The 24,831-nt window shown below is 49.1% G+C and overlaps 8 non-coding genes and 1 pseudogene across 8 annotated transcripts; all 9 read left to right on the top strand.

Annotated features, from left to right (window-relative positions):
• The first annotated feature begins 1,736 nt into the window (after positions 1-1,736).
• Positions 1,737-1,927, top strand: LOC130328323 (U2 spliceosomal RNA). The gene has a single exon (XR_008872342.1). It is a non-coding gene; the product is annotated as a U2 spliceosomal RNA (small nuclear RNA).
• A 2,092-nt stretch (positions 1,928-4,019) lies between these two features.
• On the top strand, positions 4,020-4,210 carry LOC130328324 (U2 spliceosomal RNA). The gene has a single exon (XR_008872343.1). It is a non-coding gene; the product is annotated as a U2 spliceosomal RNA (small nuclear RNA).
• A 4,862-nt stretch (positions 4,211-9,072) lies between these two features.
• LOC130328331 (U2 spliceosomal RNA) lies at positions 9,073-9,263 on the top strand. Its single transcript, XR_008872348.1, has one exon. It is a non-coding gene; the product is annotated as a U2 spliceosomal RNA (small nuclear RNA).
• A 2,089-nt stretch (positions 9,264-11,352) lies between these two features.
• LOC130328327 (U2 spliceosomal RNA) lies at positions 11,353-11,512 on the top strand (annotated as a pseudogene).
• A 693-nt stretch (positions 11,513-12,205) lies between these two features.
• On the top strand, positions 12,206-12,390 carry LOC130328326 (U2 spliceosomal RNA). The gene has a single exon (XR_008872344.1). It is a non-coding gene; the product is annotated as a U2 spliceosomal RNA (small nuclear RNA).
• Positions 12,391-17,250: 4,860 nt separating this feature from the next.
• LOC130328330 (U2 spliceosomal RNA) lies at positions 17,251-17,441 on the top strand. The gene has a single exon (XR_008872347.1). It is a non-coding gene; the product is annotated as a U2 spliceosomal RNA (small nuclear RNA).
• Positions 17,442-19,536: 2,095 nt separating this feature from the next.
• LOC130328329 (U2 spliceosomal RNA) lies at positions 19,537-19,727 on the top strand. The gene has a single exon (XR_008872346.1). It is a non-coding gene; the product is annotated as a U2 spliceosomal RNA (small nuclear RNA).
• A 2,099-nt stretch (positions 19,728-21,826) lies between these two features.
• Positions 21,827-22,017, top strand: LOC130328328 (U2 spliceosomal RNA). Its single transcript, XR_008872345.1, has one exon. It is a non-coding gene; the product is annotated as a U2 spliceosomal RNA (small nuclear RNA).
• A 2,099-nt stretch (positions 22,018-24,116) lies between these two features.
• Positions 24,117-24,307, top strand: LOC130328322 (U2 spliceosomal RNA). The gene has a single exon (XR_008872341.1). It is a non-coding gene; the product is annotated as a U2 spliceosomal RNA (small nuclear RNA).
• The last annotated feature ends 524 nt before the right edge of the window (positions 24,308-24,831 follow it).

Raw genomic sequence — 24,831 nt, 5'->3', positions numbered from 1 at the left:
CCTTCCCCAATATCGCGCCACACCCCTACCCCTTAATTCCCTGGTTGAACTTGATGGACATATGTCTTTTTTCGACCGTACTAACTATGTAACTATGTAACATAACATGGGGGGGGGGGGGGGTCTCCTGGCTGTTCACACAGGTGTGTCATTGCTGTACATTGACCATGCATTGCTTCTGTGGTATTGCAAAGGCAAAGACAAATGCTTCCAGCCATCCATTGCACTAATGGATTGGTCATCAGCTGGCTGTCTATGTCCCGCATCAATATAGACCAAAGTACAGAGGGTTAGGCTATGCTATTGTGCACCTACCTGATGCATCAGAAGGTGCGAGGCCCTTGCTAAATTCTGTGCACAGACTTTGAGATCTATACTTTAGACTGTATCTAAACCTGCTCCAACATGGACTGACATTCTGGCCTACTTTCAGCCGATGCGACTTGTCTGTCGCTGAACAGTCGCTTTTTATGTATTCAGCACCTATGTATAATGTTGTAAAAATGCTCTAGAAGCTAAAGTCGCAGAAATGTCACACATATTTGGCCTGCAACTTTCTGTGCGACAAATTCAGACAGGAAAAATCAGTATAAATCCTTAGAAAATTATCCCCCAGTGTCTCCATCTGCTGGCGGTATTGAATAAGCATTGCTGCACTGATGGGGTATGCATTAGACGAAAAAAAAGAAGAAAAAGAAGAATAATACGCCCAGAAAAGAGGCGAAAAGGAGAAAAACGTAAAAAAACGTGAAAAAAAAGTAAGAGGAAGAGAAGGGAAAAAAAGGTGGAAATGGGTTTAAAAGTGATTTCGGCGGAGAATATATATATATATATATATATATATATATATATATATATATATACGCGCACACACACACATATATATAAACGTATTCTCCGTTGAGATATTGCAGCCGCTGCTGTGTCCAGGCCCAGGAGCCTTAGCACTGTGCTGTGATGTCACTCAATACCACTGACATCACTAGGTGTAAACAACATCTCTCCTTTGCTGTGTATGTGACTATGGAGCTGTTTGGTGATGTCGTCTATTATGGCCTTCATAGAAGCAACAGGAGATTGTTGCATCCATCTAGAACCCTCAGAACTACAGTGCTATGATGTCACTCACTTCCACAGGCCTTGCAGAGTGTAAACAACAACAACCCAGCTTTGTTGTGTATGTAACCATAGGGATTTGTGATGTCACCTAGAACCTTCACAGCAGCGACAGCTTTATGAGGAGCATCAGCACTGCTCTGCCTGAGCAGAACCATCACCGCCATAGGTTGTCAAATAACCCGGATTTAACCCACACAGGTAAGTCCAATGGGGTGCAGGCATGTCCTCTATGCTTACAGCTTCCCGTGGGTGTTGGTTTGATACCGTTTGGGGACAGCCAAGGAGGCATCTGCAGGCAACAAAGGTAGGTGTGTGCTTGTGTGTGTGTTTCCTATGCAGATCCTAAGCCCAGTGTCACATGCAAGTAGGAGGAGTAAGAAGGGTTCCTGGCAAATCCGGGTTATGGATTGCATTTAAAAAGGCCCCGTGGGAGTGCAATGGGCCCCTGTCTTGCTGCTTAGCAATAATGGTATGGGTTTAGGTTCTGCTGTGTGTACTGGTGGTTGACTGCCCCCCAGCCCAGAGTGTGCATGGAAAATTGTCTGGCAGCCTCCCTGACAGCAAGCAGTGATAGTGCCCATGAAGGGGACCTTGTTGGGCCCGCCCCTTTCACGGTTATCGCTTCTCGGCCTTTTGGCTAAGATCAAGTGTAGTATCTGTTCTTATCAGTTTAATATCTGATACGTCCCCTATCTGGGGACCATATATTAAATGGATTTTTGAGAACGGGGGCCGATTTCGAAGCTTGCTTCCGTCGCCCTATGCATTGACCCGATATGGCAGTATCTTCGGGTACAGTGCACCACCCCCTTACAGGGTTAAAAAGAAAGATTCCTACTTTCATTGCTACCTGCTTGCTGGCTAGCCAGCTAGCCAGCCCTGTGGGCCTTGCTGCTGCAGCCAAAAAACAAAAGGTGGTGCTGCTGCTGCTGCTTCTGCTGCTTCTGCTTGTGTCTGGCCCCTGTTGGAGCGTCCAGGCACAGGACTTCTGCTGCTGCTGACTAAATGGCCTCCTTAATTGGATCATTTGAGTAGCCAGCACACCTGTGCAGGTAGGGCATGACATGATAGGCAGCTGCCTTGATAGCGGGTGGGTGCTGAATGTTCCTAATTGACAAAATAAGATTAATGCTTATGAAGAAATATAAAATCTCATCCCTTCCCCAATATCGCGCCACACCCCTACCCCTTAATTCCCTGGTTGAACTTGATGGACATATGTCTTTTTTCGACCGTACTAACTATGTAACTATGTAACATAACATGGGGGGGGGGGGGGGGGTCTCCTGGCTGTTCACACAGGTGTGTCATTGCTGTACATTGACCATGCATTGCTTCTGTGGTATTGCAAAGGCAAAGACAAATGCTTCCAGCCATCCATTGCACTAATGGATTGGTCATCAGCTGGCTGTCTATGTCCCGCATCAATATAGACCAAAGTACAGAGGGTTAGGCTATGCTATTGTGCACCTACCTGATGCATCAGAAGGTGCGAGGCCCTTGCTAAATTCTGTGCACAGACTTTGAGATCTATACTTTAGACTGTATCTAAACCTGCTCCAACATGGACTGACATTCTGGCCTACTTTCAGCCGATGCGACTTGTCTGTCGCTGAACAGTCGCTTTTTATGTATTCAGCACCTATGTATAATGTTGTAAAAATGCTCTAGAAGCTAAAGTCGAAATGTCACACATATTTGGCCTGCAACTTTCTGTGCGACAAATTCAGACAGGAAAAATCAGTATAAATCCTTAGAAAATTATCCCCCAGTGTCTCCATCTGCTGGCGGTATTGAATAAGCATTGCTGCACTGATGGGGTATGCATTAGACGAAAAAAAAGAAGAAAAAGAAGAATAATACGCCCAGAAAAGAGGCGAAAAGGAGAAAAACGTAAAAAAACGTGAAAAAAAAGTAAGAGGAAGAGAAGGGAAAAAAAGGTGGAAATGGGTTTAAAAGTGATTTCGGCGGAGAATATATATATATATATATATATATATATATATATATATATATATATATATATACGCGCACACACACACATATATATAAACGTATTCTCCGTTGAGATATTGCAGCCGCTGCTGTGTCCAGGCCCAGGAGCCTTAGCACTGTGCTGTGATGTCACTCAATACCACTGACATCACTAGGTGTAAACAACATCTCTCCTTTGCTGTGTATGTGACTATGGAGCTGTTTGGTGATGTCGTCTATTATGGCCTTCATAGAAGCAACAGGAGATTGTTGCATCCATCTAGAACCCTCAGAACTACAGTGCTATGATGTCACTCACTTCCACAGGCCTTGCAGAGTGTAAACAACAACAACCCAGCTTTGTTGTGTATGTAACCATAGGGATTTGTGATGTCACCTAGAACCTTCACAGCAGCGACAGCTTTATGAGGAGCATCAGCACTGCTCTGCCTGAGCAGAACCATCACCGCCATAGGTTGTCAAATAACCCGGATTTAACCCACACAGGTAAGTCCAATGGGGTGCAGGCATGTCCTCTATGCTTACAGCTTCCCGTGGGTGTTGGTTTGATACCGTTTGGGGACAGCCAAGGAGGCATCTGCAGGCAACAAAGGTAGGTGTGTGCTTGTGTGTGTGTTTCCTATGCAGATCCTAAGCCCAGTGTCACATGCAAGTAGGAGGAGTAAGAAGGGTTCCTGGCAAATCCGGGTTATGGATTGCATTTAAAAAGGCCCCGTGGGAGTGCAATGGGCCCCTGTCTTGCTGCTTAGCAATAATGGTATGGGTTTAGGTTCTGCTGTGTGTACTGGTGGTTGACTGCCCCCCAGCCCAGAGTGTGCATGGAAAATTGTCTGGCAGCCTCCCTGACAGCAAGCAGTGATAGTGCCCATGAAGGGGACCTTGTTGGGCCCGCCCCTTTCACGGTTATCGCTTCTCGGCCTTTTGGCTAAGATCAAGTGTAGTATCTGTTCTTATCAGTTTAATATCTGATACGTCCCCTATCTGGGGACCATATATTAAATGGATTTTTGAGAACGGGGGCCGATTTCGAAGCTTGCTTCCGTCGCCCTATGCATTGAGCCGATATGGCAGTATCTTCGGGTACAGTGCACCACCCCTGTTACGCCGAGCGCTCCGGGTCCCCGTTCCTCCCCGGAGCGCTCGCCTCATCTTCGTTGTTGCAGCGTCCCGGTCAGATCCACTGACCGGGTGCGCTGCGGTCCCGCCTTCAGCCGGGATGCGATTCGCGATGCGGATAGCGCCCGCTCGCGATGCGCACCCCGGCCCCCGTACCTGACTCGCTCTCCCTCGGTCCTGTCCCGGCGCGCGCGGCCCCGCTCCCTAGGGCGCGCGCGCGCCGGGTCTCTGCGATTTAAAGGGCCAGTGCACCAATGATGGTGCCTGGCCCAATCTTCCCAATTAGCTTATTGGCTCCCACCTGTGCACTTCCCTATATCTAGTCTCCTCCCTTGCACTCCCTGGCCGGATCTTGATGCACTTGTGCCTAGTGAAAGCGTTCCCTTGTCTGTTCCTAGTCCGTGTTCCTGACCTCCTGCCGTTGCCCCTGACTACGATCCTTGCCGCCTGCCCCCGACCTTCTGCTACGTCCGACCTTGCTTCTGCCTACTCCCTTGTACCTCGCCTATCTTCAGCATCTTCAGCAGCCAGAGAGGTAAGCCGTGGCTAGTGGATACGACCTGGTCACTACCGCCGCAGCAAGACCATCCCGCTTTGCGGCGGGCTCTGGTGAAAACCTGTAGTGGCTTAGAACCGGTCCACTAGCGCGGTCCTCTCCATCCCTCTCTGGCACAGAGGATCCACTACCTGCCAGCCGGCATCGTGACAGTAGATCCGGCCATGGATCCCGCTGAAGTTCCTCTGTCAGTTGTCGCTGACCTAACCACGGTGGCCGCCCAGCAAGCCCGACAGATCGCCCTTCTAACCCGTCAGCTGTCGGAAATGTCCACCATTTCGCACCAACTTCAGTCGCAGCTTCAGCAGTCATCTCCTCCGCCAGCTCCTGCACCTCCTCCGCAGCGAGTGGCCGCTCCTGGGATACGCTTATCCTTGCCGGATAAATTTGATGGGGACTCTAAGTTTTGCTGTGGCTTTCTTTCGCAATGTTCCCAGCACTTGGAGATGATGTCGGACCAGTTTCCTACTGAAAGGTCTAAGGTGGCTTTCGTGTTCTGCCTTCTGTCTGGAAAAGCCCTGTCATGGGCCGCACCGCTCTGGGACCGCAATGACCCCGTCACTGCCTCTGTACACTCCTTCTTCTCGGAAATTCGAAGTGTCTTTGAGGAACCTGCCCGAGCTTCTTCAGCCGAGATTGCCCTGCTGAACCTGGCCCAGGGTGTTTCTTCCGTTGGCGAGTACGCCATTCAGTTCCGTGCTCTTGCTTACGAGTTGTCCTGGAATAGTGAGGTTCTCTGCGCGACCTTTAAAAAAGGCCTATCCAGCAACATTAAAGATGTTCTGGCCGCACGAGAGACTCCTGCTGACCTACATGAACTCATTCATCTTGCCACTCGCATTGACATGCGTTCTTCCGGATGGCGTCTGGAGCTTCGCCTGGATATGGACTTTGTTCGCACGAAGCGTTTTTTCTCCCCGGCTCCTCTCTCCTCTGGTCCTCTGCAATCTGTTCCTGTGCTTCCCGCCGCGGAGGCTATGCAAGTTGACCGGTCTCGCTTGACACCTCAAGAGAGGACACGACGCCGCATGGAGAATCTTTGCCTGTACTATGCCGGTACCGAACACTTCCTGAAGGATTGTCCTATCCGTCCTCCCCGCCTGGAAAGACGTACGCTGACTCCGCACAAAGGTGACACAGTTCTTGATGTCAACTCTGCTTCTCCACGCCTTACTGTGCCTGTGCGGATATCAGCCTCTACCTTCTCCTTCTCTACTATGCTCTTCTTGGATTCCGGATCTGCAGGAAAATTTTTTTTGGCCTCTCTCATCAACAGGTTCTACGTTCCTGTGACCAGTCTCGCCAGACCCCTCTACATCTATTGTTTTTACAATAAAAGATTGGACTGTCTCGTACGTTTCCACACAGAACCCCTCCTAATTTGCATCGGACCTCATCACGGAAAAATTGACTTTTTTTTCCTCAGGTTCTTTGGCCCCAAGAAGAGGGGGAGACCCAAGGGGGGGGGTACTGTTACGCCGAGCGCTCCGGGTCCCCGTTCCTCCCCGGAGCGCTCGCCTCATCTTCGTTGTTGCAGCGTCCCGGTCAGATCCACTGACCGGGTGCGCTGCGGTCCCGCCTTCAGCCGGGATGCGATTCGCGATGCGGATAGCGCCCGCTCGCGATGCGCACCCCGGCCCCCGTAACTGACTCGCTCTCCCTCGGTCCTGTCCCGGCGCGCGCGGCCCCGCTCCCTAGGGCGCGCGCGCGCCGGGTCTCTGCGATTTAAAGGGCCAGTGCACCAATGATGGTGCCTGGCCCAATCTTCCCAATTAGCTTATTGGCTCCCACCTGTGCACTTCCCTATATCTAGTCTCCTCCCTTGCACTCCCTGGCCGGATCTTGATGCACTTGTGCCTAGTGAAAGCGTTCCCTTGTCTGTTCCTAGTCCGTGTTCCTGACCTCCTGCCGTTGCCCCTGACTACGATCCTTGCCGCCTGCCCCCGACCTTCTGCTACGTCCGACCTTGCTTCTGCCTACTCCCTTGTACCTCGCCTATCTTCAGCATCTTCAGCAGCCAGAGAGGTAAGCCGTTGCTAGTGGATACGACCTGGTCACTACCGCCGCAGCAAGACCATCCCGCTTTGCGGCGGGCTCTGGTGAAAACCTGTAGTGGCTTAGAACCGGTCCACTAGCGCGGTCCTCTCCATCCCTCTCTGGCACAGAGGATCCACTACCTGCCAGCCGGCATCGTGACAACCCCCTTACAGGGTTAAAAAGAAAGATTCCTACTTTCATTGCTACCTGCTTGCTGGCTAGCCAGCTAGCCAGCCCTGTGGGCCTTGCTGCTGCAGCCAAAAAACAAAAGGTGGTGCTGCTGCTGCTGCTTCTGCTGCTTCTGCTTCTGCTTGTGTCTGGCCCCTGTTGGAGCGTCCAGGCACAGGACTTCTGCTGCTGCTGACTAAATGGCCTCCTTAATTGGATCATTTGAGTAGCCAGCACACCTGTGCAGGTAGGGCATGACATGATAGGCAGCTGCCTTGATAGCGGGTGGGTGCTGAATGTTCCTAATTGACAAAATAAGATTAATGCTTATGAAGAAATATAAAATCTCATCCCTTCCCCAATATCGCGCCACACCCCTACCCCTTAATTCCCTGGTTGAACTTGATGGACATATGTCTTTTTTCGACCGTACTAACTATGTAACTATGTAACATAACATGGGGGGGGGGGGGGGGGTCTCCTGGCTGTTCACACAGGTGTGTCATTGCTGTACATTGACCATGCATTGCTTCTGTGGTATTGCAAAGGCAAAGACAAATGCTTCCAGCCATCCATTGCACTAATGGATTGGTCATCAGCTGGCTGTCTATGTCCCGCATCAATATAGACCAAAGTACAGAGGGTTAGGCTATGCTATTGTGCACCTACCTGATGCATCAGAAGGTGCGAGGCCCTTGCTAAATTCTGTGCACAGACTTTGAGATCTATACTTTAGACTGTATCTAAACCTGCTCCAACATGGACTGACATTCTGGCCTACTTTCAGCCGATGCGACTTGTCTGTCGCTGAACAGTCGCTTTTTATGTATTCAGCACCTATGTATAATGTTGTAAAAATGCTCTAGAAGCTAAAGTCGCAGAAATGTCACACATATTTGGCCTGCAACTTTCTGTGCGACAAATTCAGACAGGAAAAATCAGTATAAATCCTTAGAAAATTATCCCCCAGTGTCTCCATCTGCTGGCGGTATTGAATAAGCATTGCTGCACTGATGGGGTATGCATTAGACGAAAAAAAAGAAGAAAAAGAAGAATAATACGCCCAGAAAAGAGGTGAAAAGGAGAAAAACGTAAAAAAACGTGAAAAAAAAGTAAGAGGAAGAGAAGGGAAAAAAAGGTGGAAATGGGTTTAAAAGTGATTTCGGCGGAGAAATATATATATATATATATATATATATATATATATACGCGCACACACACACATATATATAAACGTATTCTCCGTTGAGATATTGCAGCCGCTGCTGTGTCCAGGCCCAGGAGCCTTAGCACTGTGCTGTGATGTCACTCAATACCACTGACATCACTAGGTGTAAACAACATCTCTCCTTTGCTGTGTATGTGACTATGGAGCTGTTTGGTGATGTCGTCTATTATGGCCTTCATAGAAGCAACAGGAGATTGTTGCATCCATCTAGAACCCTCAGAACTACAGTGCTATGATGTCACTCACTTCCACAGGCCTTGCAGAGTGTAAACAACAACAACCCAGCTTTGTTGTGTATGTAACCATAGGGATTTGTGATGTCACCTAGAACCTTCACAGCAGCGACAGCTTTATGAGGAGCATCAGCACTGCTCTGCCTGAGCAGAACCATCACCGCCATAGGTTGTCAAATAACCCGGATTTAACCCACACAGGTAAGTCCAATGGGGTGCAGGCATGTCCTCTATGCTTACAGCTTCCCGTGGGTGTTGGTTTGATACCGTTTGGGGACAGCCAAGGAGGCATCTGCAGGCAACAAAGGTAGGTGTGTGCTTGTGTGTGTGTTTCCTATGCAGATCCTAAGCCCAGTGTCACATGCAAGTAGGAGGAGTAAGAAGGGTTCCTGGCAAATCCGGGTTATGGATTGCATTTAAAAAGGCCCCGTGGGAGTGCAATGGGCCCCTGTCTTGCTGCTTAGCAATAATGGTATGGGTTTAGGTTCTGCTGTGTGTACTGGTGGTTGACTGCCCCCCAGCCCAGAGTGTGCATGGAAAATTGTCTGGCAGCCTCCCTGACAGCAAGCAGTGATAGTGCCCATGAAGGGGACCTTGTTGGGCCCGCCCCTTTCACGGTTATCGCTTCTCGGCCTTTTGGCTAAGATCAAGTGTAGTATCTGTTCTTATCAGTTTAATATCTGATACGTCCCCTATCTGGGGACCATATATTAAATGGATTTTTGAGAACGGGGGCCGATTTCGAAGCTTGCTTCCGTCGCCCTATGCATTGACCCGATATGGCAGTATCTTCGGGTACAGTGCACCACCCCCTTACAGGGTTAAAAAGAAAGATTCCTACTTTCATTGCTACCTGCTTGCTGGCTAGCCAGCTAGCCAGCCCTGTGGGCCTTGCTGCTGCAGCCAAAAAACAAAAGGTGGTGCTGCTGCTGCTGCTTCTGCTGCTTCTGCTTCTGCTTGTGTCTGGCCCCTGTTGGAGCGTCCAGGCACAGGACTTCTGCTGCTGCTGACTAAATGGCCTCCTTAATTGGATCATTTGAGTAGCCAGCACACCTGTGCAGGTAGGGCATGACATGATAGGCAGCTGCCTTGATAGCGGGTGGGTGCTGAATGTTCCTAATTGACAAAATAAGATTAATGCTTATGAAGAAATATAAAATCTCATCCCTTCCCCAATATCGCGCCACACCCCTACCCCTTAATTCCCTGGTTGAACTTGATGGACATATGTCTTTTTTCGACCGTACTAACTATGTAACTATGTAACATAACATGGGGGGGGGGGGGGGGTCTCCTGGCTGTTCACACAGGTGTGTCATTGCTGTACATTGACCATGCATTGCTTCTGTGGTATTGCAAAGGCAAAGACAAATGCTTCCAGCCATCCATTGCACTAATGGATTGGTCATCAGCTGGCTGTCTATGTCCCGCATCAATATAGACCAAAGTACAGAGGGTTAGGCTATGCTATTGTGCACCTACCTGATGCATCAGAAGGTGCGAGGCCCTTGCTAAATTCTGTGCACAGACTTTGAGATCTATACTTTAGACTGTATCTAAACCTGCTCCAACATGGACTGACATTCTGGCCTACTTTCAGCCGATGCGACTTGTCTGTCGCTGAACAGTCGCTTTTTATGTATTCAGCACCTATGTATAATGTTGTAAAAATGCTCTAGAAGCTAAAGTCGCAGAAATGTCACACATATTTGGCCTGCAACTTTCTGTGCGACAAATTCAGACAGGAAAAATCAGTATAAATCCTTAGAAAATTATCCCCCAGTGTCTCCATCTGCTGGCGGTATTGAATAAGCATTGCTGCACTGATGGGGTATGCATTAGACGAAAAAAAAGAAGAAAAAGAAGAATAATACGCCCAGAAAAGAGGCGAAAAGGAGAAAAACGTAAAAAAACGTGAAAAAAAAGTAAGAGGAAGAGAAGGGAAAAAAAGGTGGAAATGGGTTTAAAAGTGATTTCGGCGGAGAAATATATATATATATATATATATATATATATATATATATATACGCGCACACACACACATATATATAAACGTATTCTCCGTTGAGATATTGCAGCCGCTGCTGTGTCCAGGCCCAGGAGCCTTAGCACTGTGCTGTGATGTCACTCAATACCACTGACATCACTAGGTGTAAACAACATCTCTCCTTTGCTGTGTATGTGACTATGGAGCTGTTTGGTGATGTCGTCTATTATGGCCTTCATAGAAGCAACAGGAGATTGTTGCATCCATCTAGAACCCTCAGAACTACAGTGCTATGATGTCACTCACTTCCACAGGCCTTGCAGAGTGTAAACAACAACAACCCAGCTTTGTTGTGTATGTAACCATAGGGATTTGTGATGTCACCTAGAACCTTCACAGCAGCGACAGCTTTATGAGGAGCATCAGCACTGCTCTGCCTGAGCAGAACCATCACCGCCATAGGTTGTCAAATAACCCGGATTTAACCCACACAGGTAAGTCCAATGGGGTGCAGGCATGTCCTCTATGCTTACAGCTTCCCGTGGGTGTTGGTTTGATACCGTTTGGGGACAGCCAAGGAGGCATCTGCAGGCAACAAAGGTAGGTGTGTGCTTGTGTGTGTGTTTCCTATGCAGATCCTAAGCCCAGTGTCACATGCAAGTAGGAGGAGTAAGAAGGGTTCCTGGCAAATCCGGGTTATGGATTGCATTTAAAAAGGCCCCGTGGGAGTGCAATGGGCCCCTGTCTTGCTGCTTAGCAATAATGGTATGGGTTTAGGTTCTGCTGTGTGTACTGGTGGTTGACTGCCCCCCAGCCCAGAGTGTGCATGGAAAATTGTCTGGCAGCCTCCCTGACAGCAAGCAGTGATAGTGCCCATGAAGGGGACCTTGTTGGGCCCGCCCCTTTCACGGTTATCGCTTCTCGGCCTTTTGGCTAAGATCAAGTGTAGTATCTGTTCTTATCAGTTTTCATGCTGGTGGGGATGGGTGCTGCATGGAGGATGCAGGTGTACCAGGGCTTTCCGGGGCTGGTTCTGAGGAATCAGCTCGACGGCTGCCCCGATGTGACCTGTTCCCTCCGGGTCTCGCCATGAGGCTGAGAGGGTCTAGAGCCGAGGTACTTTTGTGCCTCGGGGAGTGGTGACCCCGAGGTGCCGAAACTCACTGGGAGAATAGACTCACTGAGTTGAAGCACGGGCACCATAATCTCTTCACCTTGTGGCACTCACCTCTTGATTCCCGGCCTTCTGGCTAGGATCAGAGAAATTTTTATAGATCCGGCCGGATGTCCGGGCAGTATATCTGCACACATTCACTTATTTATTTCTTTTTTGTCTCACTGTGTCACTTTTTGCGTGTTGTGTGTTCACAGGATTTGTCAGGATGCGGTAGCCCTTCTGGGTGTCCCTCCTGGCGGTCTAGGGGAGGTGTGTGTGGCCATTAGGTTCCGCACCTCCCTGCAAACACCCCGGGTACTCCTGCTTTGGCAGGGTACCTACCGTAATCGGCTCTGCGGGCAGATACCTTGGCTAACGCCAAGGGGGATGCCGGGAGCATTTGTGGTCCCCTAGTAGCTTCGGCGAAAAGGGACATCGAACCTGGAACCTCGCAGGTACCTTTTGGTCCGGAGGCGAAGGGTAAGGTTTGTTGGGGGGCCTCTCTCCTATCGGAGAAGGGCTTGCGATAGACCGCATCCTTTGTGCACGTTTTTTTAGTGTAACACGTTTGCACTTTTTCTTGCACTTTGGGTGAATCGAAAGCACGTTCCTCGGCTTTAAAAAAAGAAAAAAAAAGTAGTATCTGTTCTTATCAGTTTAATATCTGATACGTCCCCTATCTGGGGACCATATATTAAATGGATTTTTGAGAACGGGGGCCGATTTCGAAGCTTGCTTCCGTCGCCCTATGCATTGAGCCGATATGGCAGTATCTTCGGGTACAGTGCACCACCCCTGTTACGCCGAGCGCTCCGGGTCCCCGTTCCTCCCCGGAGCGCTCGCCTCATCTTCGTTGTTGCAGCGTCCCGGTCAGATCCACTGACCGGGTGCGCTGCGGTCCCGCCTTCAGCCGGGATGCGATTCGCGATGCGGATAGCGCCCGCTCGCGATGCGCACCCCGGCCCCCGTACCTGACTCGCTCTCCCTCGGTCCTGTCCCGGCGCGCGCGGCCCCGCTCCCTAGGGCGCGCGCGCGCCGGGTCTCTGCGATTTAAAGGGCCAGTGCACCAATGATGGTGCCTGGCCCAATCTTCCCAATTAGCTTATTGGCTCCCACCTGTGCACTTCCCTATATCTAGTCTCCTCCCTTGCACTCCCTGGCCGGATCTTGATGCACTTGTGCCTAGTGAAAGCGTTCCCTTGTCTGTTCCTAGTCCGTGTTCCTGACCTCCTGCCGTTGCCCCTGACTACGATCCTTGCCGCCTGCCCCCGACCTTCTGCTACGTCCGACCTTGCTTCTGCCTACTCCCTTGTACCTCGCCTATCTTCAGCATCTTCAGCAGCCAGAGAGGTAAGCCGTGGCTAGTGGATACGACCTGGTCACTACCGCCGCAGCAAGACCATCCCGCTTTGCGGCGGGCTCTGGTGAAAACCTGTAGTGGCTTAGAACCGGTCCACTAGCGCGGTCCTCTCCATCCCTCTCTGGCACAGAGGATCCACTACCTGCCAGCCGGCATCGTGACAGTAGATCCGGCCATGGATCCCGCTGAAGTTCCTCTGTCAGTTGTCGCTGACCTAACCACGGTGGCCGCCCAGCAAGCCCGACAGATCGCCCTTCTAACCCGTCAGCTGTCGGAAATGTCCACCATTTCGCACCAACTTCAGTCGCAGCTTCAGCAGTCATCTCCTCCGCCAGCTCCTGCACCTCCTCCGCAGCGAGTGGCCGCTCCTGGGATACGCTTATCCTTGCCGGATAAATTTGATGGGGACTCTAAGTTTTGCTGTGGCTTTCTTTCGCAATGTTCCCAGCACTTGGAGATGATGTCGGACCAGTTTCCTACTGAAAGGTCTAAGGTGGCTTTCGTGTTCTGCCTTCTGTCTGGAAAAGCCCTGTCATGGGCCGCACCGCTCTGGGACCGCAATGACCCCGTCACTGCCTCTGTACACTCCTTCTTCTCGGAAATTCGAAGTGTCTTTGAGGAACCTGCCCGAGCTTCTTCAGCCGAGATTGCCCTGCTGAACCTGGCCCAGGGTGTTTCTTCCGTTGGCGAGTACGCCATTCAGTTCCGTGCTCTTGCTTACGAGTTGTCCTGGAATAGTGAGGTTCTCTGCGCGACCTTTAAAAAAGGCCTATCCAGCAACATTAAAGATGTTCTGGCCGCACGAGAGACTCCTGCTGACCTACATGAACTCATTCATCTTGCCACTCGCATTGACATGCGTTCTTCCGGATGGCGTCTGGAGCTTCGCCTGGATATGGACTTTGTTCGCACGAAGCGTTTTTTCTCCCCGGCTCCTCTCTCCTCTGGTCCTCTGCAATCTGTTCCTGTGCTTCCCGCCGCGGAGGCTATGCAAGTTGACCGGTCTCGCTTGACACCTCAAGAGAGGACACGACGCCGCATGGAGAATCTTTGCCTGTACTATGCCGGTACCGAACACTTCCTGAAGGATTGTCCTATCCGTCCTCCCCGCCTGGAAAGACGTACGCTGACTCCGCACAAAGGTGACACAGTTCTTGATGTCAACTCTGCTTCTCCACGCCTTACTGTGCCTGTGCGGATATCAGCCTCTACCTTCTCCTTCTCTACTATGCTCTTCTTGGATTCCGGATCTGCAGGAAAATTTTTTTTGGCCTCTCTCATCAACAGGTTCTACGTTCCTGTGACCAGTCTCGCCAGACCCCTCTACATCTATTGTTTTTACAATAAAAGATTGGACTGTCTCGTACGTTTCCACACAGAACCCCTCCTAATTTGCATCGGACCTCATCACGGAAAAATTGACTTTTTTTTCCTCAGGTTCTTTGGCCCCAAGAAGAGGGGGAGACCCAAGGGGGGGGGTACTGTTACGCCGAGCGCTCCGGGTCCCCGTTCCTCCCCGGAGCGCTCGCCTCATCTTCGTTGTTGCAGCGTCCCGGTCAGATCCACTGACCGGGTGCGCTGCGGTCCCGCCTTCAGCCGGGATGCGATTCGCGATGCGGATAGCGCCCGCTCGCGATGCGCACCCCGGCCCCCCGTAACTGACTCGCTCTCCCTTGGTCCTGTCCCGGCGCGCGCGGCCCCGCTCCCTAGGGCGCGCGCGCGCCGGGTCTCTGCGATTTAAAGGGCCAGTGCACCAATGATGGTGCCTGGCCCAATCTTCCCAATTAGCTTATTGGCTCCCACCTGTGCACTTCCCTATATCTAGTCTCCTCCCTTGCACTCCCTGGCCGGATCTTGATGCACTTGTGCCTAGTGAAAGCGTTCCCTTGTCTGTTCCTAGTCCGTGTTCCTGACCTCCTGCCGTTGCCCCTGACTACGATCCTTGCCGCCTGCCCCCGACCTTCTGCTACGTCCGACCTTGCTTCTGCCTACTCCCTTGTACCTCGCCTATCTTCAGCATCTTCAGCAGCCAGAGAGGTAAGCCGTTGCTAGTGGATACGACCTGGTCACTACCGCCGCAGCAAGACCATCCCGCTTTGCGGCGGGCTCTGGTGAAAACCTGTAGTGGCTTAGAACCGGTCCACTAGCGCGGTCCTCTCCATCCCTCTCTGGCACAGAGGATCCACTACCTGCCAGCCGGCATCGTGACAACCCCCTTACAGGGTTAAAAAGAAAGATTCCTACTTTCATTGCTACCTGCTTGCTGGCTAGCCAGCTAGCCAGCCCTGTGGGCCTTGCTGCTGCAGCCAAAAAACAAAAGGTGGTGCTGCTGCTGCTGCTTCTGCTGCTTCTGCTTCTGCTTGTGTCTGGCCCCTGTTGGAGCGTCCAGGCACAGGACTTCTGCTGCTGCTGACTAAATGGCCTCCTTAATTGGATCATTTGAGTAGCCAGCACACCTGTGCAGGTAGGGCATGACATGATAGGCAGCTGCCTTGATAGCGGGTGGGTGCTGAATGTTCCTAATTGACAAAATAAGATTAATGCTTATGAAGAAATATAAAATCTCATCCCTTCCCCAATATCGCGCCACACCCCTACCCCTTAATTCCCTGGTTGAACTTGATGGACATATGTCTTTTTTCGACCGTACTAACTATGTAACTATGTAACATAACATGGGGGGGGGGGGGGGGGGTCTCCTGGCTGTTCACACAGGTGTGTCATTGCTGTACATTGACCATGCATTGCTTCTGTGGTATTGCAAAGGCAAAGACAAATGCTTCCAGCCATCCATTGCACTAATGGATTGGTCATCAGCTGGCTGTCTATGTCCCGCATCAATATAGACCAAAGTACAGAGGGTTAGGCTATGCTATTGTGCACCTACCTGATGCATCAGAAGGTGCGAGGCCCTTGCTAAATTCTGTGCACAGACTTTGAGATCTATACTTTAGACTGTATCTAAACCTGCTCCAACATGGACTGACATTCTGGCCTACTTTCAGCCGATGCGACTTGTCTGTCGCTGAACAGTCGCTTTTTATGTATTCAGCACCTATGTATAATGTTGTAAAAATGCTCTAGAAGCTAAAGTCGCAGAAATGTCACACATATTTGGCCTGCAACTTTCTGTGCGACAAATTCAGACAGGAAAAATCAGTATAAATCCTTAGAAAATTATCCCCCAGTGTCTCCATCTGCTGGCGGTATTGAATAAGCATTGCTGCACTGATGGGGTATGCATTAGACGAAAAAAAAGAAGAAAAAGAAGAATAATACGCCCAGAAAAGAGGTGAAAAGGAGAAAAACGTAAAAAAACGTGAAAAAAAAGTAAGAGGAAGAGAAGGGAAAAAAAGGTGGAAATGGGTTTAAAAGTGATTTCGGCGGAGAAATATATATATATATATATATATATATATATACGCGCACACACACACATATATATAAACGTATTCTCCGTTGAGATATTGCAGCCGCTGCTGTGTCCAGGCCCAGGAGCCTTAGCACTGTGCTGTGATGTCACTCAATACCACTGACATCACTAGGTGTAAACAACATCTCTCCTTTGCTGTGTATGTGACTATGGAGCTGTTTGGTGATGTCGTCTATTATGGCCTTCATAGAAGCAACAGGAGATTGTTGCATCCATCTAGAACCCTCAGAACTACAGTGCTATGATGTCACTCACTTCCACAGGCCTTGCAGAGTGTAAACAACAACAACCCAGCTTTGTTGTGTATGTAACCATAGGGATTTGTGATGTCACCTAGAACCTTCACAGCAGCGACAGCTTTATGAGGAGCATCAGCACTGCTCTGCCTGAGCAGAACCATCACCGCCATAGGTTGTCAAATAACCCGGATTTAACCCACACAGGTAAGTCCAATGGGGTGCAGGCATGTCCTCTATGCTTACAGCTTCCCGTGGGTGTTGGTTTGATACCGTTTGGGGACAGCCAAGGAGGCATCTGCAGGCAACAAAGGTAGGTGTGTGCTTGTGTGTGTGTTTCCTATGCAGATCCTAAGCCCAGTGTCACATGCAAGTAGGAGGAGTAAGAAGGGTTCCTGGCAAATCCGGGTTATGGATTGCATTTAAAAAGGCCCCGTGGGAGTGCAATGGGCCCCTGTCTTGCTGCTTAGCAATAATGGTATGGGTTTAGGTTCTGCTGTGTGTACTGGTGGTTGACTGCCCCCCAGCCCAGAGTGTGCATGGAAAATTGTCTGGCAGCCTCCCTGACAGCAAGCAGTGATAGTGCCCATGAAGGGGACCTTGTTGGGCCCGCCCCTTTCACGGTTATCGCTTCTCGGCCTTTTGGCTAAGATCAAGTGTAGTATCTGTTCTTATCAGTTTAATATCTGATACGTCCCCTATCTGGGGACCATATATTAAATGGATTTTTGAGAACGGGGGCCGATTTCGAAGCTTGCTTCCGTCGCCCTATGCATTGACCCGATATGGCAGTATCTTCGGGTACAGTGCACCACCCCCTTACAGGGTTAAAAAGAAAGATTCCTACTTTCATTGCTACCTGCTTGCTGGCTAGCCAGCTAGCCAGCCCTGTGGGCCTTGCTGCTGCAGCCAAAAAACAAAAGGTGGTGCTGCTGCTGCTGCTTCTGCTGCTTCTGCTTCTGCTTGTGTCTGGCCCCTGTTGGAGCGTCCAGGCACAGGACTTCTGCTGCTGCTGACTAAATGGCCTCCTTAATTGGATCATTTGAGTAGCCAGCACACCTGTGCAGGTAGGGCATGACATGATAGGCAGCTGCCTTGATAGCGGGTGGGTGCTGAATGTTCCTAATTGACAAAATAAGATTAATGCTTATGAAGAAATATAAAATCTCATCCCTTCCCCAATATCGCGCCACACCCCTACCCCTTAATTCCCTGGTTGAACTTGATGGACATATGTCTTTTTTCGACCGTACTAACTATGTAACTATGTAACATAACATGGGGGGGGGGGGGGGGTCTCCTGGCTGTTCACACAGGTGTGTCATTGCTGTACATTGACCATGCATTGCTTCTGTGGTATTGCAAAGGCAAAGACAAATGCTTCCAGCCATCCATTGCACTAATGGATTGGTCATCAGCTGGCTGTCTATGTCCCGCATCAATATAGACCAAAGTACAGAGGGTTAGGCTATGCTATTGTGCACCTACCTGATGCATCAGAAGGTGCGAGGCCCTTGCTAAATTCTGTGCACAGACTTTGAGATCTATACTTTAGACTGTATCTAAACCTGCTCCAACATGGACTGACATTCTGGCCTACTTTCAGCCGATGCGACTTGTCTGTCGCTGAACAGTCGCTTTTTATGTATTCAGCACCTATGTATAATGTTGTAAAAATGCTCTAGAAGCTAAAGTCGCAGAAATGTCACACATATTTGGCCTGCAACTTTCTGTGCGACAAATTCAGACAGGAAAAATCAGTATAAATCCTTAGAAAATTATCCCCCAGTGTCTCCATCTGCTGGCGGTATTGAATAAGCATTGCTGCACTGATGGGGTATGCATTAGACGAAAAAAAAGAAGAAAAAGAAGAATAATACGCCCAGAAAAGAGGCGAAAAGGAGAAAAACGTAAAAAAACGTGAAAAAAAAGTAAGAGGAAGAGAAGGGAAAAAAAGGTGGAAATGGGTTTAAAAGTGATTTCGGCGGAGAAATATATATATATATATATATATATATATATATATATATATATATATACGCGCACACACACACATATATATAAACGTATTCTCCGTTGAGATATTGCAGCCGCTGCTGTGTCCAGGCCCAGGAGCCTTAGCACTGTGCTGTGATGTCACTCAATACCACTGACATCACTAGGTGTAAACAACATCTCTCCTTTGCTGTGTATGTGACTATGGAGCTGTTTGGTGATGTCGTCTATTATGGCCTTCATAGAAGCAACAGGAGATTGTTGCATCCATCTAGAACCCTCAGAACTACAGTGCTATGATGTCACTCACTTCCACAGGCCTTGCAGAGTGTAAACAACAACAACCCAGCTTTGTTGTGTATGTAACCATAGGGATTTGTGATGTCACCTAGAACCTTCACAGCAGCGACAGCTTTATGAGGAGCATCAGCACTGCTCTGCCTGAGCAGAACCATCACCGCCATAGGTTGTCAAATAACCCGGATTTAACCCACACAGGTAAGTCCAATGGGGTGCAGGCATGTCCTCTATGCTTACAGCTTCCCGTGGGTGTTGGTTTGATACCGTTTGGGGACAGCCAAGGAGGCATCTGCAGGCAACAAAGGTAGGTGTGTGCTTGTGTGTGTGTTTCCTATGCAGATCCTAAGCCCAGTGTCACATGCAAGTAGGAGGAGTAAGAAGGGTTCCTGGCAAATCCGGGTTATGGATTGCATTTAAAAAGGCCCCGTGGGAGTGCAATGGGCCCCTGTCTTGCTGCTTAGCAATAATGGTATGGGTTTAGGTTCTGCTGTGTGTACTGGTGGTTGACTGCCCCCCAGCCCAGAGTGTGCATGGAAAATTGTCTGGCAGCCTCCCTGACAGCAAGCAGTGATAGTGCCCATGAAGGGGACCTTGTTGGGCCCGCCCCTTTCACGGTTATCGCTTCTCGGCCTTTTGGCTAAGATCAAGTGTAGTATCTGTTCTTATCAGTTTAATATCTGATACGTCCCCTATCTGGGGACCATATATTAAATGGATTTTTGAGAACGGGGGCCGATTTCGAAGCTTGCTTCCGTCGCCCTATGCATTGACCCGATATGGCAGTATCTTCGGGTACAGTGCACCACCCCCTTACAGGGTTAAAAAGAAAGATTCCTACTTTCATTGCTACCTGCTTGCTGGCTAGCCAGCTAGCCAGCCCTGTGGGCCTTGCTGCTGCAGCCAAAAAACAAAAGGTGGTGCTGCTGCTGCTGCTTCTGCTGCTTCTGCTTCTGCTTGTGTCTGGCCCCTGTTGGAGCGTCCAGGCACAGGACTTCTGCTGCTGCTGACTAAATGGCCTCCTTAATTGGATCATTTGAGTAGCCAGCACACCTGTGCAGGTAGGGCATGACATGATAGGCAGCTGCCTTGATAGCGGGTGGGTGCTGAATGTTCCTAATTGACAAAATAAGATTAATGCTTATGAAGAAATATAAAATCTCATCCCTTCCCCAATATCGCGCCACACCCCTACCCCTTAATTCCCTGGTTGAACTTGATGGACATATGTCTTTTTTCGACCGTACTAACTATGTAACTATGTAACATAACATGGGGGGGGGGGGGGGGGGGGTCTCCTGGCTGTTCACACAGGTGTGTCATTGCTGTACATTGACCATGCATTGCTTCTGTGGTATTGCAAAGGCAAAGACAAATGCTTCCAGCCATCCATTGCACTAATGGATTGGTCATCAGCTGGCTGTCTATGTCCCGCATCAATATAGACCAAAGTACAGAGGGTTAGGCTATGCTATTGTGCACCTACCTGATGCATCAGAAGGTGCGAGGCCCTTGCTAAATTCTGTGCACAGACTTTGAGATCTATACTTTAGACTGTATCTAAACCTGCTCCAACATGGACTGACATTCTGGCCTACTTTCAGCCGATGCGACTTGTCTGTCGCTGAACAGTCGCTTTTTATGTATTCAGCACCTATGTATAATGTTGTAAAAATGCTCTAGAAGCTAAAGTCGCAGAAATGTCACACATATTTGGCCTGCAACTTTCTGTGCGACAAATTCAGACAGGAAAAATCAGTATAAATCCTTAGAAAATTATCCCCCAGTGTCTCCATCTGCTGGCGGTATTGAATAAGCATTGCTGCACTGATGGGGTATGCATTAGACGAAAAAAAAGAAGAAAAAGAAGAATAATACGCCCAGAAAAGAGGCGAAAAGGAGAAAAACGTAAAAAAACGTGAAAAAAAAGTAAGAGGAAGAGAAGGGAAAAAAAGGTGGAAATGGGTTTAAAAGTGATTTCGGCGGAGAAATATATATATATATATATATATATATATATATATATATATATATATACGCGCACACACACACATATATATAAACGTATTCTCCGTTGAGATATTGCAGCCGCTGCTGTGTCCAGGCCCAGGAGCCTTAGCACTGTGCTGTGATGTCACTCAATACCACTGACATCACTAGGTGTAAACAACATCTCTCCTTTGCTGTGTATGTGACTATGGAGCTGTTTGGTGATGTCGTCTATTACGGCCTTCATAGAAGCAACAGGAGATTGTTGCATCCATCTAGAACCCTCAGAACTACAGTGCTATGATGTCACTCACTTCCACAGGCCTTGCAGAGTGTAAACAACAACAACCCAGCTTTGTTGTGTATGTAACCATAGGGATTTGTGATGTCACCTAGAACCTTCACAGCAGCGACAGCTTTATGAGGAGCATCAGCACTGCTCTGCCTGAGCAGAACCATCACCGCCATAGGTTGTCAAATAACCCGGATTTAACCCACACAGGTAAGTCCAATGGGGTGCAGGCATGTCCTCTATGCTTACAGCTTCCCGTGGGTGTTGGTTTGATACCGTTTGGGGACAGCCAAGGAGGCATCTGCAGGCAACAAAGGTAGGTGTGTGCTTGTGTGTGTGTTTCCTATGCAGATCCTAAGCCCAGTGTCACATGCAAGTAGGAGGAGTAAGAAGGGTTCCTGGCAAATCCGGGTTATGGATTGCATTTAAAAAGGCCCCGTGGGAGTGCAATGGGCCCCTGTCTTGCTGCTTAGCAATAATGGTATGGGTTTAGGTTCTGCTGTGTGTACTGGTGGTTGACTGCCCCCCAGCCCAGAGTGTGCATGGAAAATTGTCTGGCAGCCTCCCTGACAGCAAGCAGTGATAGTGCCCATGAAGGGGACCTTGTTGGGCCCGCCCCTTTCACGGTTATCGCTTCTCGGCCTTTTGGCTAAGATCAAGTGTAGTATCTGTTCTTATCAGTTTAATATCTGATACGTCCCCTATCTGGGGACCATATATTAAATGGATTTTTGAGAACGGGGGCCGATTTCGAAGCTTGCTTCCGTCGCCCTATGCATTGACCCGATATGGCAGTATCTTCGGGTACAGTGCACCACCCCCTTACAGGGTTAAAAAGAAAGATTCCTACTTTCATTGCTACCTGCTTGCTGGCTAGCCAGCTAGCCAGCCCTGTGGGCCTTGCTGCTGCAGCCAAAAAACAAAAGGTGGTGCTGCTGCTGCTGCTTCTGCTGCTTCTGCTTCTGCTTGTGTCTGGCCCCTGTTGGAGCGTCCAGGCACAGGACTTCTGCTGCTGCTGACTAAATGGCCTCCTTAATTGGATCATTTGAGTAGCCAGCACACCTGTGCAGGTAGGGCATGACATGATAGGCAGCTGCCTTGATAGCGGGTGGGTGCTGAATGTTCCTAATTGACAAAATAAGATTAATGCTTATGAAGAAATATAAAATCTCATCCCTTCCCCAATATCGCGCCACACCCCTACCCCTTAATTCCCTGGTTGAACTTGATGGACATATGTCTTTTTTCGACCGTACTAACTATGTAACTATGTAACATAACATGGGGGGGGGGGGGGGGGGTGTCTCCTGGCTGTTCACACAGGTGTGTCATTGCTGTACATTGACCATGCATTGCTTCTGTGGTATTGCAAAGGCAAAGACAAATGCTTCCAGCCATCCATTGCACTAATGGATTGGTCATCAGCTGGCTGTCTATGTCCCGCATCAATATAGACCAAAGTACAGAGGGTTAGGCTATGCTATTGTGCACCTACCTGATGCATCAGAAGGTGCGAGGCCCTTGCTAAATTCTGTGCACAGACTTTGAGATCTATACTTTAGACTGTATCTAAACCTGCTCCAACATGGACTGACATTCTGGCCTACTTTCAGCCGATGCGACTTGTCTGTCGCTGAACAGTCGCTTTTTATGTATTCAGCACCTATGTATAATGTTGTAAAAATGCTCTAGAAGCTAAAGTCGCAGAAATGTCACACATATTTGGCCTGCAACTTTCTGTGCGACAAATTCAGACAGGAAAAATCAGTATAAATCCTTAGAAAATTATCCCCCAGTGTCTCCATCTGCTGGCGGTATTGAATAAGCATTGCTGCACTGATGGGGTATGCATTAGACGAAAAAAAAGAAGAAAAAGAAGAATAATACGCCCAGAAAAGAGGCGAAAAGGAGAAAAACGTAAAAAAACGTGAAAAAAAAGTAAGAGGAAGAGAAGGGAAAAAAAGGTGGAAATGGGTTTAAAAGTGATTTCGGCGGAGAAATATATATATATATATATATATATATATATATATATATATATATATACGCGCACACACACACATATATATAAACGTATTCTCCGTTGAGATATTGCAGCCGCTGCTGTGTCCAGGCCCAGGAGCCTTAGCACTGTGCTGTGATGTCACTCAATACCACTGACATCACTAGGTGTAAACAACATCTCTCCTTTGCTGTGTATGTGACTATGGAGCTGTTTGGTGATGTCGTCTATTATGGCCTTCATAGAAGCAACAGGAGATTGTTGCATCCATCTAGAACCCTCAGAACTACAGTGCTATGATGTCACTCACTTCCACAGGCCTTGCAGAGTGTAAACAACAACAACCCAGCTTTGTTGTGTATGTAACCATAGGGATTTGTGATGTCACCTAGAACCTTCACAGCAGCGACAGCTTTATGAGGAGCATCAGCACTGCTCTGCCTGAGCAGAACCATCACCGCCATAGGTTGTCAAATAACCCGGATTTAACCCACACAGGTAAGTCCAATGGGGTGCAGGCATGTCCTCTATGCTTACAGCTTCCCGTGGGTGTTGGTTTGATACCGTTTGGGGACAGCCAAGGAGGCATCTGCAGGCAACAAAGGTAGGTGTGTGCTTGTGTGTGTGTTTCCTATGCAGATCCTAAGCCCAGTGTCACATGCAAGTAGGAGGAGTAAGAAGGGTTCCTGGCAAATCCGGGTTATGGATTGCATTTAAAAAGGCCCCGTGGGAGTGCAATGGGCCCCTGTCTTGCTGCTTAGCAATAATGGTATGGGTTTAGGTTCTGCTGTGTGTACTGGTGGTTGACTGCCCCCCAGCCCAGAGTGTGCATGGAAAATTGTCTGGCAGCCTCCCTGACAGCAAGCAGTGATAGTGCCCATGAAGGGGACCTTGTTGGGCCCGCCCCTTTCACGGTTATCGCTTCTCGGCCTTTTGGCTAAGATCAAGTGTAGTATCTGTTCTTATCAGTTTAATATCTGATACGTCCCCTATCTGGGGACCATATATTAAATGGATTTTTGAGAACGGGGGCCGATTTCGAAGCTTGCTTCCGTCGCCCTATGCATTGACCCGATATGGCAGTATCTTCGGGTACAGTGCACCACCCCCTTACAGGGTTAAAAAGAAAGATTCCTACTTTCATTGCTACCTGCTTGCTGGCTAGCCAGCTAGCCAGCCCTGTGGGCCTTGCTGCTGCAGCCAAAAAACAAAAGGTGGTGCTGCTGCTGCTGCTGCTGCTTCTGCTTCTGCTTGTGTCTGGCCCCTGTTGGAGCGTCCAGGCACAGGACTTCTGCTGCTGCTGACTAAATGGCCTCCTTAATTGGATCATTTGAGTAGCCAGCACACCTGTGCAGGTAGGGCATGACATGATAGGCAGCTGCCTTGATAGCGGGTGGGTGCTGAATGTTCCTAATTGACAAAATAAGATTAATGCTTATGAAGAAATATAAAATCTCATCCCTTCCCCAATATCGCGCCACACCCCTACCCCTTAATTCCCTGGTTGAACTTGATGGACATATGTCTTTTTTCGACCGTACTAACTATGTAACTATGTAACATAACATGGGGGGGGGGGGGGGTCTCCTGGCTGTTCACACAGGTGTGTCATTGCTGTACATTGACCATGCA

This window comes from Hyla sarda, unplaced genomic scaffold (assembly GCF_029499605.1).
Source record: "Hyla sarda isolate aHylSar1 unplaced genomic scaffold, aHylSar1.hap1 scaffold_3063, whole genome shotgun sequence".
In the NCBI taxonomy this organism is placed as follows: domain Eukaryota; kingdom Metazoa; phylum Chordata; class Amphibia; order Anura; family Hylidae; genus Hyla; species Hyla sarda.
Note: the sequence above shows the minus strand (reverse complement) of the source record. Positions and strands in the feature narration are given on the sequence as shown.